Raw genomic sequence first — 11,670 nt, forward strand, 5'->3', positions numbered from 1 at the left:
TTGCCTTATTTAATTCTCTATAGTCCACACATATTCGCTATTTACCATTTTTCTGAGGGACGATTACCAATGGAGAAACCCATTAGCTGTATGAAATGGGGTAGATAAATCCCACGTCCAACAGCTTTTGAAGCTCTTGCTTAACAATATTTTTTAGAGCAGGGTTCATTCTTATCTGGGGTTGCCTCACATGACGACAGTCCTCCTTGATGTATAAGTGATGGGTGTATAGATTAGTAGGAATTCCCTTCATATCTGAGTAACCCTAGGTGCAGGCTTCTTTGTGTTTCCGAAGAACATCCAAGAGTTTTTTTTTTTTTTTTTTCTGAGAATCTGACAGATTTGGATTGACATTAAGGTATTTTCCCAGTTCTATTTCCACGAAAATACTGTCATGGGGTGCAGTTGTAGGTAGCTCATTGAATCCATCTGTTGTTCTGATAATCTCCTGAGGCTCACAGCTCAAGACGGACTCCAGGATTTGCTGATTCAAATCTAAAACAGAACAAGGATCACTGATAAAGGTAGTAATTGTGTCATCTTCTATTTCGGCTTTCAACTGGAGGTCCTGTCCAATAGTAAGAACTAGTCTTAACTCCTCATTTTCTGATTCGTACTCTTTCCTATATAAAGATTTCTTGCGGCCTGCTGGTTTTGCTGATGAGTTAGGTTTTGCAGGAGGATATAACACTAGGTTCTTAGTCTTTTTCCCATTCTAAATGATCATATGTCCAGACCGACACCCAATATAAGCATCTACGGTTGCCATCCAAGGCCTTCCATGAATTAGGGGATGGCCTCCAGCTGGAGATTGCGTTTGGAGTACTAGGAAGTCCACACTGTAGTGCCATGAATCAACCGAAATCGTGATATATTCTAACCTCCCCACCAGTTTCACTGTAGATCGATCTGCCAATTATAACACTATAGGTGTGTGTTTCAAGTTACGAAGACCTAATGCATGCATGGTTTCAGTAGTGATGACATTTATGGCAGCACCCAAATCTACCAATACATTTGGAATTTCTACTCCATTAATTTGTACGGTTAAAATTGGGTTCCTGGGATCCCCATACTTTACAGGCATGGACCTTCCCATCATGAAATCTAATAGCTTCCCCATTACATGAATGGTGAACGGGTCTCTTGATTTCTTTTTAGGCTTCTTAGCCCAATATTCCCTAAGGTTTTTTGCATATATAGGTACATCCCTCATAGATTGTAACAGGGGGATCTTAACAAATAAATTATGTAACTCCCCTAACAGGTCAAACTCAGCTTGAGGGGTTGGTTTACTCACAGCCAACCTTTCTCGATAGGGCGGTTCAGCTTGGTGCTTTTGAGTAACTAGTGGTTGAGGAGGTGTATAATTTTTGTTTACTGAGTTTGGTTCCTCTTCAACCATTTTTGGTTCCTTTTCCTTACTGTCAATCTATTCAATGATAACATGTGAGGGTTGAGCATCTACTGTTTGCCCAGATCGTAAATTCATCTCATATAATTATGCGGTAGAGATGCTATATGAAGGTAGGTTGAGGGTGTCAGCTTGTTGAGCCCCTTTATTATTAGGATTCGGATTGGGTTGGATAGGGAGTTGGGGACGAACAAGTTGATTACCACGAGGCACATTAGAGGTCAACTGAATTTGTTGTTGTGGCATTGACTGGGGAAACTGACCAGGAAGAGAAGGTCCCCACCAGTTCGAAGCCCATGAGGAAGTTGAACTAGCTTGAGGAGCCCACCGCTGCCAAGGTGGAAACTGGTACTGGGGTGACGTGGGCGGATAAGGCATGGTCTGGGGACCCATATTAAAATTTCTAAAATATTGAGATGGATCAGGAAACATACCTTGATTTCCCATTGATGGCTGAGGTTGCCATGGCTTTTTAGGTCCCATAAAGTACAGCTGCTCCATCTCTTCGCCTGTCCCTTGAAAAGCTGCTTTTAGTCCTGGCAAGGATGGGCATGAACTTGTCACAAGATTCAGCTCACAGATTTCACATTCTTCTACGGAGTTTAATGGACATTCCCTCTGTGGGTGTTTCTTCCTGCAAGTTGGGAAAAATACGGCCATAGTTCTTTCCAATTCCAGATGTTTCTGTTTTACCTGCAGCATGTCTATCTGTTCAGACAAAGTACTCAGGATATCAGTCCTCAGGTTGTCAAACAAATTCCCAATTTCTGCTTTTGTAACACCTCCGCCAGATACGTTTGTTGATCGAATCCCTTGTTTATTCCTTGCAACTCCTCTTGAGCATTGGATACACAACTTAGAGATGGTATCAAAGTTCTCCTTTGGTATATCTCCCTTTCCCGACTATATTCAACAATTCCAAAGAGTCTTCTGAGAAAGCCCGGAGAAGGATAATTTTCAAAATGTCCTTATCTAGGTCAGAGTGACCTGATCTCTGCAATTTGTATTTAAAGCATTCCACACAGTCTTCCATATTTTCGTCCTCTTTCTGTGTCAAATCTCTTCTTTAATATCCCGTGATTTACAGTAGTCCTGGTACTTCTCCAAGAAAGCAATTCTCATCTCCTCCCATGTGGTGATAGACCTTCCCGCAAGACCCATAAACCACTGCAGGGTTGTCCCTTTTAGCGTAGCAGGAAAGATTTTCAATTTCTAAGCATTTGTTATGTAATCATACCCTCGACACACAATGTCAAATTCGAACAAAAACGTGTTAGGGTCTTCTGAAGTAAGCCCATGGAAACTGGGTAAAGTTGTTAGAGGAATGGGTTTTGTTGGTGCACCAGTCCCTAAATCCCCAATTGGGAAGTCAATAGTAGAGGTTGTAGGTGCCATGAATATCCTCCAATACTCACTAGGGATTTCAGCAGGCTCCGCAGGAAGGGATTTTATCAAAGGGGTTCTAGCTGCCTTAACAGCACTTCCTCTATCCTTTGGTGATAGAAATGTCTCTACAATCTCTTCCTCCCCGCCATAGTGGTTGGATCCTTCAGATCTCCTCTCTGCAACTCCTTCTTCCCTACTGGGATGGATCGTTCCTTTGGACGCTTTACTTGCAACTTCTTCTTCTTATGTTACAAGCAATGGGATCCCTTTAACAAGCGTAATGTTGCTTGTCTCCCCGATTGCTGGAAGGGTCTGTTGTATCGAATCAGTAGGGGGTGTTGTGAATAGGACTGGTTGTTCTACAGATTTTCCCTCAAATTTTGTCTGTGCACATGGCCTCAAGGTTGCACGGGAAGACACCTTTGACTCAGCTTTTGCAATGATTTGCTGGATATAAGTGTTCCTTCCCAAATCATGTCCTCCCTTATTTGGGGCTCTCCCTCTGCCCCTTTTATTTGGCTCTCTGTTCATACAAGTTGGTGTGGTGACAAATGTTGCGATCAAACCAAAATGCTCAAGGCCTGGAGTAGGGTGTCAAAAGACCATTCCCTCCCCAGGACGAGAGATCACGTTGAAAAGAGGGCAGTTAATGGAAAAAAAAGAAAAGAAAATAGGAACCTAGGGTTCAGGGCCTGGGGGAGGGCGTCAAAAGACTCCTCCCTCCCTGGGACAAGAACCCAACCAAGAAAATAACACACACACGAGAAAACCTAACACTTCAAGACTTGAAGTAGGGCGTCAAAGGACCCCTCCCTCCCCAGAGCGAGAGATTGGTGTTCTCGAAATTGAAAACACAAAAATGTAAGGGAAATCTAAGCTCAGAGCCTGGAGTAGGGCATCAAAGGACTCCTCCCTCCCCAGGCCAAGAGATCAGCCCTAATAAAACAGGAAATAATAAAAACACGAAATAAATGAAATACCTACGCTGAGGACCTGAGTAGAGTGAGAAAGTTCGTTCTCTCCCTAAGATGAGAGATTGACCCTTTTGTTAATACAGATCGTGTCTTGCACCTCATTAGCCTCCCTTGCAACGACGCCAAAAAGTTGGTGTCCAGGTATGAACAATTTATCCACCCCTTTTCCTACATTAATGTATCAATCCAGGTGCGTATTCTTTTCAAGGAAACACGCAAGGTATGTGCAGGGGCAAGGTTACAATCTGTCATCGACCAAGGGTTCGTGATCACCAATCAAAGCATTGTTGAAATAGAAATAAAAACTCAACTGCAGAACTTAAAAAGGTATTCACAGTTACCTAAGGAATCTGCGACAACAAACAAGAAATAAACACAACAATAAACAATACACACAAAGCAAGGAAACACGCAACACTTGATCAGAAAAGCAGGCCTGGCTCTCTGATCAGGGTTGCGTTACTCATAACGAACGATAGATCGACAAAAAGGCTTGTATCTTATTAGTCTGAATAATGTTGTTACAATACAATGCAGGGTCTGACTAAGTTTTGATACAAGAATGGCCTGTCTTTTATACAGTACAAAGGAGAATAACAACTCTCCCCAAAACCTAGAAACTATATTCCTAAAGATATACATCAGTTCCATCACAGCACTAGCACTGAGAGAGCAAGAACAGGAATGATTCAAAAATGGGTTGGGACCAGCTACAAATCAATTATGTTGTTTCGTCGTGGTCGATCAGCTGTGTGAATCACGGAACTGCTGCGATATGCTGTGCGGTCAACACCTGCGCTCCATAATCGGCGGTCATAACATGTCTTAGTGGTTCGCATAGGTAAAACCCTCATGACTCTACTCCATTAATTAAATATCCCAAGAGACGATAAAAGGGGGAATTACCTCATAGTTTTACACAGTAAATATATGCGAACGAATACAAAAGGGATGAAAAGAGGAGTGGAAATGCAGGGAAAAGATAGGCCAATTTGGTGCCCAACAGCAGCTAGAGAAAGACATTTCTTCTCAGATTCAGAGCTAGTGGAGGAATGTGGGCAGTGGATTTCGGACACTAGCCACACTTAAAAGAGTAGTATTTTTTCATTAGTTGTTATTGGAAAAAGGAAACCTTGATAGGAAGTATTCTTATGGAAAAACGAGATGATAGGTATAATGTTTTTGCTAGCCTTGATGATGTGAAAAGAGAATAGTGGAACTTGTGGTTCTATGTGGAGAGGATGGACACTTTCATTGCTCAAATTGAGTGTCATATTCCATGCACTAGCACAACGTCTACGCCTCTAGGATCTAGTGCGAGAGATTAAACACGTGTCACATCTTCTGATTCATAATTGTTAAATGTTGGTTGGTATGACTTCTTATGATTCATAATTGTTATATGTTGGTTGATGTAACTTCTTTTGATTCATAATTGTTAAATTTTGGTTGATAGTCTTTTGTGGTATGATGACTCCATAAACACTCCAGTGCAGATTTTACAATTTTTGTAGTTTTAGAGTAACAACTCTATTGACAGATGGTCAAAATTATATAGTTTCCCAATAGGCAGGTAGCTCTATAACTGTAATGGCAAATGGGCAAAATTATATAAAATGGGCAAAATTATATATATAATTTCCCATTGGGCATATTGCTCTATAACTCTATTGGGAGATGGGCAAAACTATATAGTTTCACATTCAATAAATTGCTTAAAAATACTAGTAATGGTAGTAGATAGTAAAACTACGCATTGAAACTTTGATGATTTTGTTAAGCAATACAATCTTACTCTTTATATATATATATTGAACACCATTATCAATTAATTATTTTTTGTGATTAAATATTAAGTTCCAAACTGTATCAAACTCCGGATCACTGTACACTTTTTTTAGTTTGAAAAAGTAAAACATGTTAAATGAAGGCAGACTTTTTCATTCTTAAAAGACAATCTAAAACAAACTCCGGATCATTGTACAATTTTTTTAGTTTGAAAAAGTAAAACACGTGATATGAAACCAAACTTTTTCATTTTTAAAAGACAATCTGTAGACATTTTCTATTTTTGAATGTCGAAAGAAAATACGCAACTGACCATATCCTCCTGACAGACATATATATATAAACATAACTATAGACTCTAGACTCTAACTAACCAGAACTCTGACACAGTCGTATGCGGCAGAGGGGATTCGGTGGGTGGACCTGCAACACCGGGTCATTTAGCATAGTTATAAAAGGGAGCAACGCTCTCCATTCATAATCAAATTCAGTCCATCTCTATTTATTTTCGAATAGAAGAAAAGAAAAATAGTGAGTTACAGCCATGGAATCCTTTCCGGCGTTAGCAGTTGCAGTACTAGTGATCTTATCATACGCGAATAGTATTGTTATTGTGCGTGCAAGTGATCCAGATCCTTTACAAGACATTTGCGTTGCTGATATGCAAAGCAATGGTAATGTTTCCATGTTGTAATTATGTATGTCTTGTGCGTTTGCGAATGTCTGCTAGCTGATCATGGGTGAATAACATTTTATATATATTTTGAATTGTGCAGTTATTGTGAACGGGTTTCCATGTAAGAATGCGATGACGGTCACAGCAGACGACTTCCGGTTGAGGGGCCTAGATAAACAGGAGATACCAGTAACCAGTTGGGATTCGTTGTAACGCCAGCTTTTGTAACGCAGCTACCAGGCTTAAACACCTTGGGAATTTCGTTGGTCCGCCTTGATTTCGCTGCTCCTCTCGGCCTCAACCCTCCTCACACACATCCGCGGGCCACCGAAATCTTGGTGGTGATCGAGGGTACTCTCTTGGTTGGCTTTATCACCACTAACAACACTCTGTTCTCCACAACGCTGGAGAAGGGAGACGTGTTTGTGTTCCCTCGAGGTCTTGTGCATTTCCAACAGAACATTGGCCCTGTCAACGCAGTGGCCTTCTCTGGACTGAACAGCCAGAATCCAGGAACTCAGCAGGTTGCGCCGGCCTTGTTCGGAGCCTCTCCTCCTGTTTCTGCCTCTGTGCTCGCCAGAGCTTTCCAGATCGATGACAAGCTCGTCCAAATTATCCAAAGCAGGTTCACATCCTCATGATCTTGATCCGATGCTGTCATAATACTATTCGCTCTTTCCTTCCTTCAATTGTGGTGGTATTTATATAGTTAAATAAAACCAACCTCCCGATGTTGTTATCTGAGAGACGTAATTATAATAGCAGACGCTGCGTTTAATTATAATATAAATAAAAGTTCAATATTTCAAATCTGACGCTGCGTTTGATACACGATTGATTGACAAAGACTTGGAAATACATATCAGTGTTAATTTGGATTATGAAATTTCTCATGTTAATCAATATTCAACTGTTCAGAGGAAGAAGTCGTCCACCATTCTCACAAAGAGAACAACATCCTTCTTTTAAAAATGTAGTCTACTCAAAACTGCAGGAACGGCTTTGATACACCGCCTAAATTACCAAGAACTACATAGATTATAGAAAAAATTGAACAAAAGATCAAGTAATAAACATCACTCACACAGGATTTTTCCACAATTCGACGATCATGTACAAAATATTGAACAAAAGATCAAGTAATAAACATCACTGGCACAGGATTTTTCCACAATTCGACGATCATGTACAAAATATTGAACGAGCAATAGAATTCATTCTTCTTGGACGGCCTCTTGCCATTGTCATATTCACTTCGCTATCACTCAGATTATAACATGTTGGATCATTCTTAATTTCATATATATCGTCAAGATTAAAGTAAATCATACTAAATAATTAATTTATAATTTTATTATTAATAATTATAAAATGGAATCTAATTTTTAATCATGGAAATTCTTAATTGGTAAATCAAATGATTAAAAAACCATAACTCTTTTCATGTTCAAAATATTTACATTTTATTTTAATTTATTTTATAACATTTTAAAAACCAAATTAAAAAAAAAAAAAAACATAACTACCTTTAACATAAATCTTAACTCTCTATCCTTATTACTATTAAAAATATTTCGTGGAAATTTTGTACAAGTTCAATCTCTACTGTTCCCTATCTGTTTTACATGTATAATGAAAAGGTAACCTGACCCCAAGATTGGTCAATTGTAACTTAACTATGATTTGAGCAATCAAAATGAGCCCATAAATCATACTTTGGTTAAATTAAGTGGGATTAATGATAGTTTAGGACATCTTTGCCTAAAATCAAATAAATTTCCAATAATAGATGCCTCCTTATGTATGAGGGTGGAAGCATATCATGTACCCAAAATACGTCATCATTTTTTTTGTAAATTGTCAAAGAGATATAAATATATAGAGAGAGAGAAAAAGAGAAGGGATGAAATCCTATAGAGAGAAAAAATGATGTTAAAATGATATATGCATAGCACAAATGAGGCAAACATACCCATACTCTTGAAATAATTGAGACAAGCACTTCACGATACCATGGATACTAAAGATAGGCCATGATACATTTAAAACAAGAACCATTGGTGATGTTATTGTTCTTTTTTTATGTTTTTTTGCATGCAACATATCAAGGGTGGACCATTTGAAACTTTTCCTAAATAATTTGAAATAAATAAAATATATTTAATTGTACCGTGTGCTAACGAAACATTATTTATAGAATTAAATTTTATTTAGAATTATTACACATTATTTTAAAATGCATCTAATTTTAGAATCAATGAACTATATTAGATAATGAGTTTTTAAATTGAACATCTAACATGTAATTTGATTTCATTTGTAAAATAAAAGTAGAACAGAATTACTTGTGTACAAATAAATCTAAAACAATAAAACAAAATTATATAATATTTATAGATAATTTGGTGACAAATAACTAGAATTTTATAAAAAAATAAATTATCAACAAAAACTAATATCAAAGTTACTTTTTTGGCTGTTGTTGTTCATGTTTCCCATAGGCAGTCATTGGCCGCAAAAACTACGCCAGGAAACCAACTCAACTAGCCTTTAGGTTCAAGCTGGCCCTTGAACCATAGGGGGCTCCCTCAGTTGTTACGAGGCTTTGTTTAAACGTTGTTCACCTGTCACTGAACAACATCCTTTGAAGCACAATGGCCATATTTATGGTTTTAATGGGATGGTTGGCGATCAATGATAATCGCTAATCATGATTAAAGGCCTTTCTCACAGGGTCCCTTCTGAAAGTTTCACCTTCCAGCCTGACAGAATGACTTAGTTTTTTCAAGAATTATGGTAGAAAAATGTAAGGGGATTCCTAATAATTGAGCAGTCAGACTGACTACTTAACGACTGGGAAAATTTAGATGTGTGTAGAAGATTTCTATTGCCCAACAAAAACATATTCAAACGTAACAAAAGGGCAAAGTGAAACCGATTCAAGAGGAGATATTTCAGATAGATAGTCTAATAAGCTAATCTCTTTTAATGGCTATCAAAAAACATAAAGCAAAAACCAGTCAAAGAGGAATTATATTGGACAAATAGTCCAATAAGCTAATCTCTTTGTAAAGATTATGATTTGCAGGGAATTACAGAGAGACTAAGACTTAATCTACCTTACCCAGACCTTCCTACAATTGTTTTGAACATATGTAGAAACAAGTTATGAAAACATTAGAAAGACATACAAGAAACACAAAATTCTGTCATAACTAGAGCTGGAAGGCTTTCATTAGAACTCTACAAGAGAAGCTATTACATATTTTAAGAGCCTTGGCATCAAAATCCAACCCATATTACTTCAATGGATGAAGTCTTTATACAATTTCCTCACAAAATATCTTGATAAAAATATCAAGAGCTATTACAAATATCTGAAAACTGTATTACAAAAATAGAACACAAATAAAGGTAACTAAAACTATTTGAAGAGTTCTAGTACCATCCTTGAGGAGTTTTTTTGATAAACAAGAGAAATTCGAATTTGATTGAAACCCATATTTGATGAGGTGGCCTCCAAGTCACTAACTCTCTTTGAACTTTTTCCTCCTAAAATTCTGAAAAAATAAGGTCCTATAATACCTTTGTGTCTACCAAAACATAATAGATGTTAGAAAACTTTGAGAGAATTTTGTAAATGATGATGTTACCAACATTGGAAAACCTCCTCCAGGTTCCCAAGATTCATCTTTGTTTAGCCACCATATTCTCTGCAAAAAGGTGACTAAAACATGAAATTTCTAGAAAACATGCCTTCAAAGATGCATTTGTATCTCCAAAACCATAATAGCCGTTAGAAAACTGAGAGTGGTTTTTGTACATGAGGATGCTATAAACAAAAACCACTTTCTTTTTTTTTTAAATTCATTCGCAGTTGTTTGTAAACCATGTTTGAATTTACTTTATTACATCATTTAATCATGTTAAATGCATGATTAACTAAATCAACCAACTAATGAGACTTAAATTTACATTTTGAAGGTGCATTTTACTCTTGTAGACCCATTTGTTATTTCTAAAGTACTAAAACCTATTATATAAGCAAATTTAAATTATCAAAACTAATCATGTTACAACAGCTGCTAGAACGGCGAATTATTTTGCCTCTTTAATTTTGCTAGTGATCCTAAAAATTTGGTGGGAAACTTTTGACCATACTGTTTAAATAAAATGAAAAAAAAATAAAAAGGGGTGGTGTGCTGCCACCCGCAACGAAATTTTTATATGATATAGTCAAACAAGGTGGATGGGCCACCCAATGGCAGACCCACCCAACCAAATGGAACAACATGGCAGAATACAATGGGTTGACAGGGTTTGAACTCACGTCGACCAGTGGCCAGCCTACCCAATGTGGCAGCCTAATCAAAACAAAACCAAACTAAATGCGCCTCTACCACCAAATTGTGTAAAACACCAAAATCGTTATGTAACCACAGGAAATTTCAAGTGAGGGCAGGGTTGGAACCACCGACCTCCTTGCCCAACTTAACCCCGCCACCAATGGTCCAAGTGGCTTGTCTTTGTATTGTTTGTGAAAAAACACATATTTAAACCCAAACAATCATTCACCTGGGACAGAAGAGGCAGCGCTGAACCCAATAATAGTGAAATTCAGAAGGCGTGTTTTGAAGACATAACCATTTTGAGAATATTCATTTTGCAGAAGCTTGAGGAATCTAAAAGATTCCCTTAGAGGCTGATTTTTTACAAAGGTAGAATGATGCAACTTTATAGTCATTTTTATCAAAATTTTACAAGGAGCACGATAGTGGACTCAAAATGGTCATCTGAGCAGCAAGATTTCAGGGAGTCATTAATAAGGAATCTTTGAGAATCTTTGAGATTCCTGAGGTCCAGATTTGACAGTGTTAGAAAGGGGTCAAGTTTATAGTTGTTTAACATGATTTCGTGCCACAAATTCAACGATGATGTCTGTTTTGTAACTAAGATTTGCATTTTCATGCCATCCCCGAAGTGGAGGTATATGATGTAGTGATGCTATGTCTTTCTTTTGATTTGCTAAGATGATGATTTTGTTGTTGAGATCCTTGTTATCATTATGTTGAAAGATACTTGTATGCCATGTCATATGAGAATTTATTATCTTGTCATGCTGAAGGAGGGCCCATATGAGTGAGAGCTCTTATAGAGGAACGTCTCATGGAGGGAAATCCACTCTATTTGAGGGATTTTACCCTGTAATGACAAATAATGTACCATGTACTTAACATCATTCTTCAAAATTTAATGAAGCAAGCCTCCCCACTCTTAACATCTAGCCCGTAGACGTAACCCACACTTGGTGAACTTCATTATCAACTTGTTTGTGTTCTTTGATTTGATGGTTGCCATTATTTTTCCTCTTCTTTAAAGCACGCACATACGGTTTTTTCATACTCTCTCCACATGAAATTTTGTTAACATCA

General features: G+C 37.7%; 1 pseudogene; it reads left to right on the forward strand.

The window, feature by feature from the left end:
* Positions 1-6,106: 6,106 nt before the first annotated feature.
* LOC149258035 (germin-like protein 8-2) lies at positions 6,107-6,879 on the forward strand (annotated as a pseudogene).
* Positions 6,880-11,670: the final 4,791 nt, after the last annotated feature.

This window comes from Pinus tabuliformis, chromosome 6, assembly GCF_031772625.1.
Source record: "Pinus tabuliformis cultivar Carrire ecotype Pingquan chromosome 6, CPIR1, whole genome shotgun sequence".
Classification (NCBI taxonomy): Eukaryota; Viridiplantae; Streptophyta; class Pinopsida; order Pinales; family Pinaceae; genus Pinus; species Pinus tabuliformis.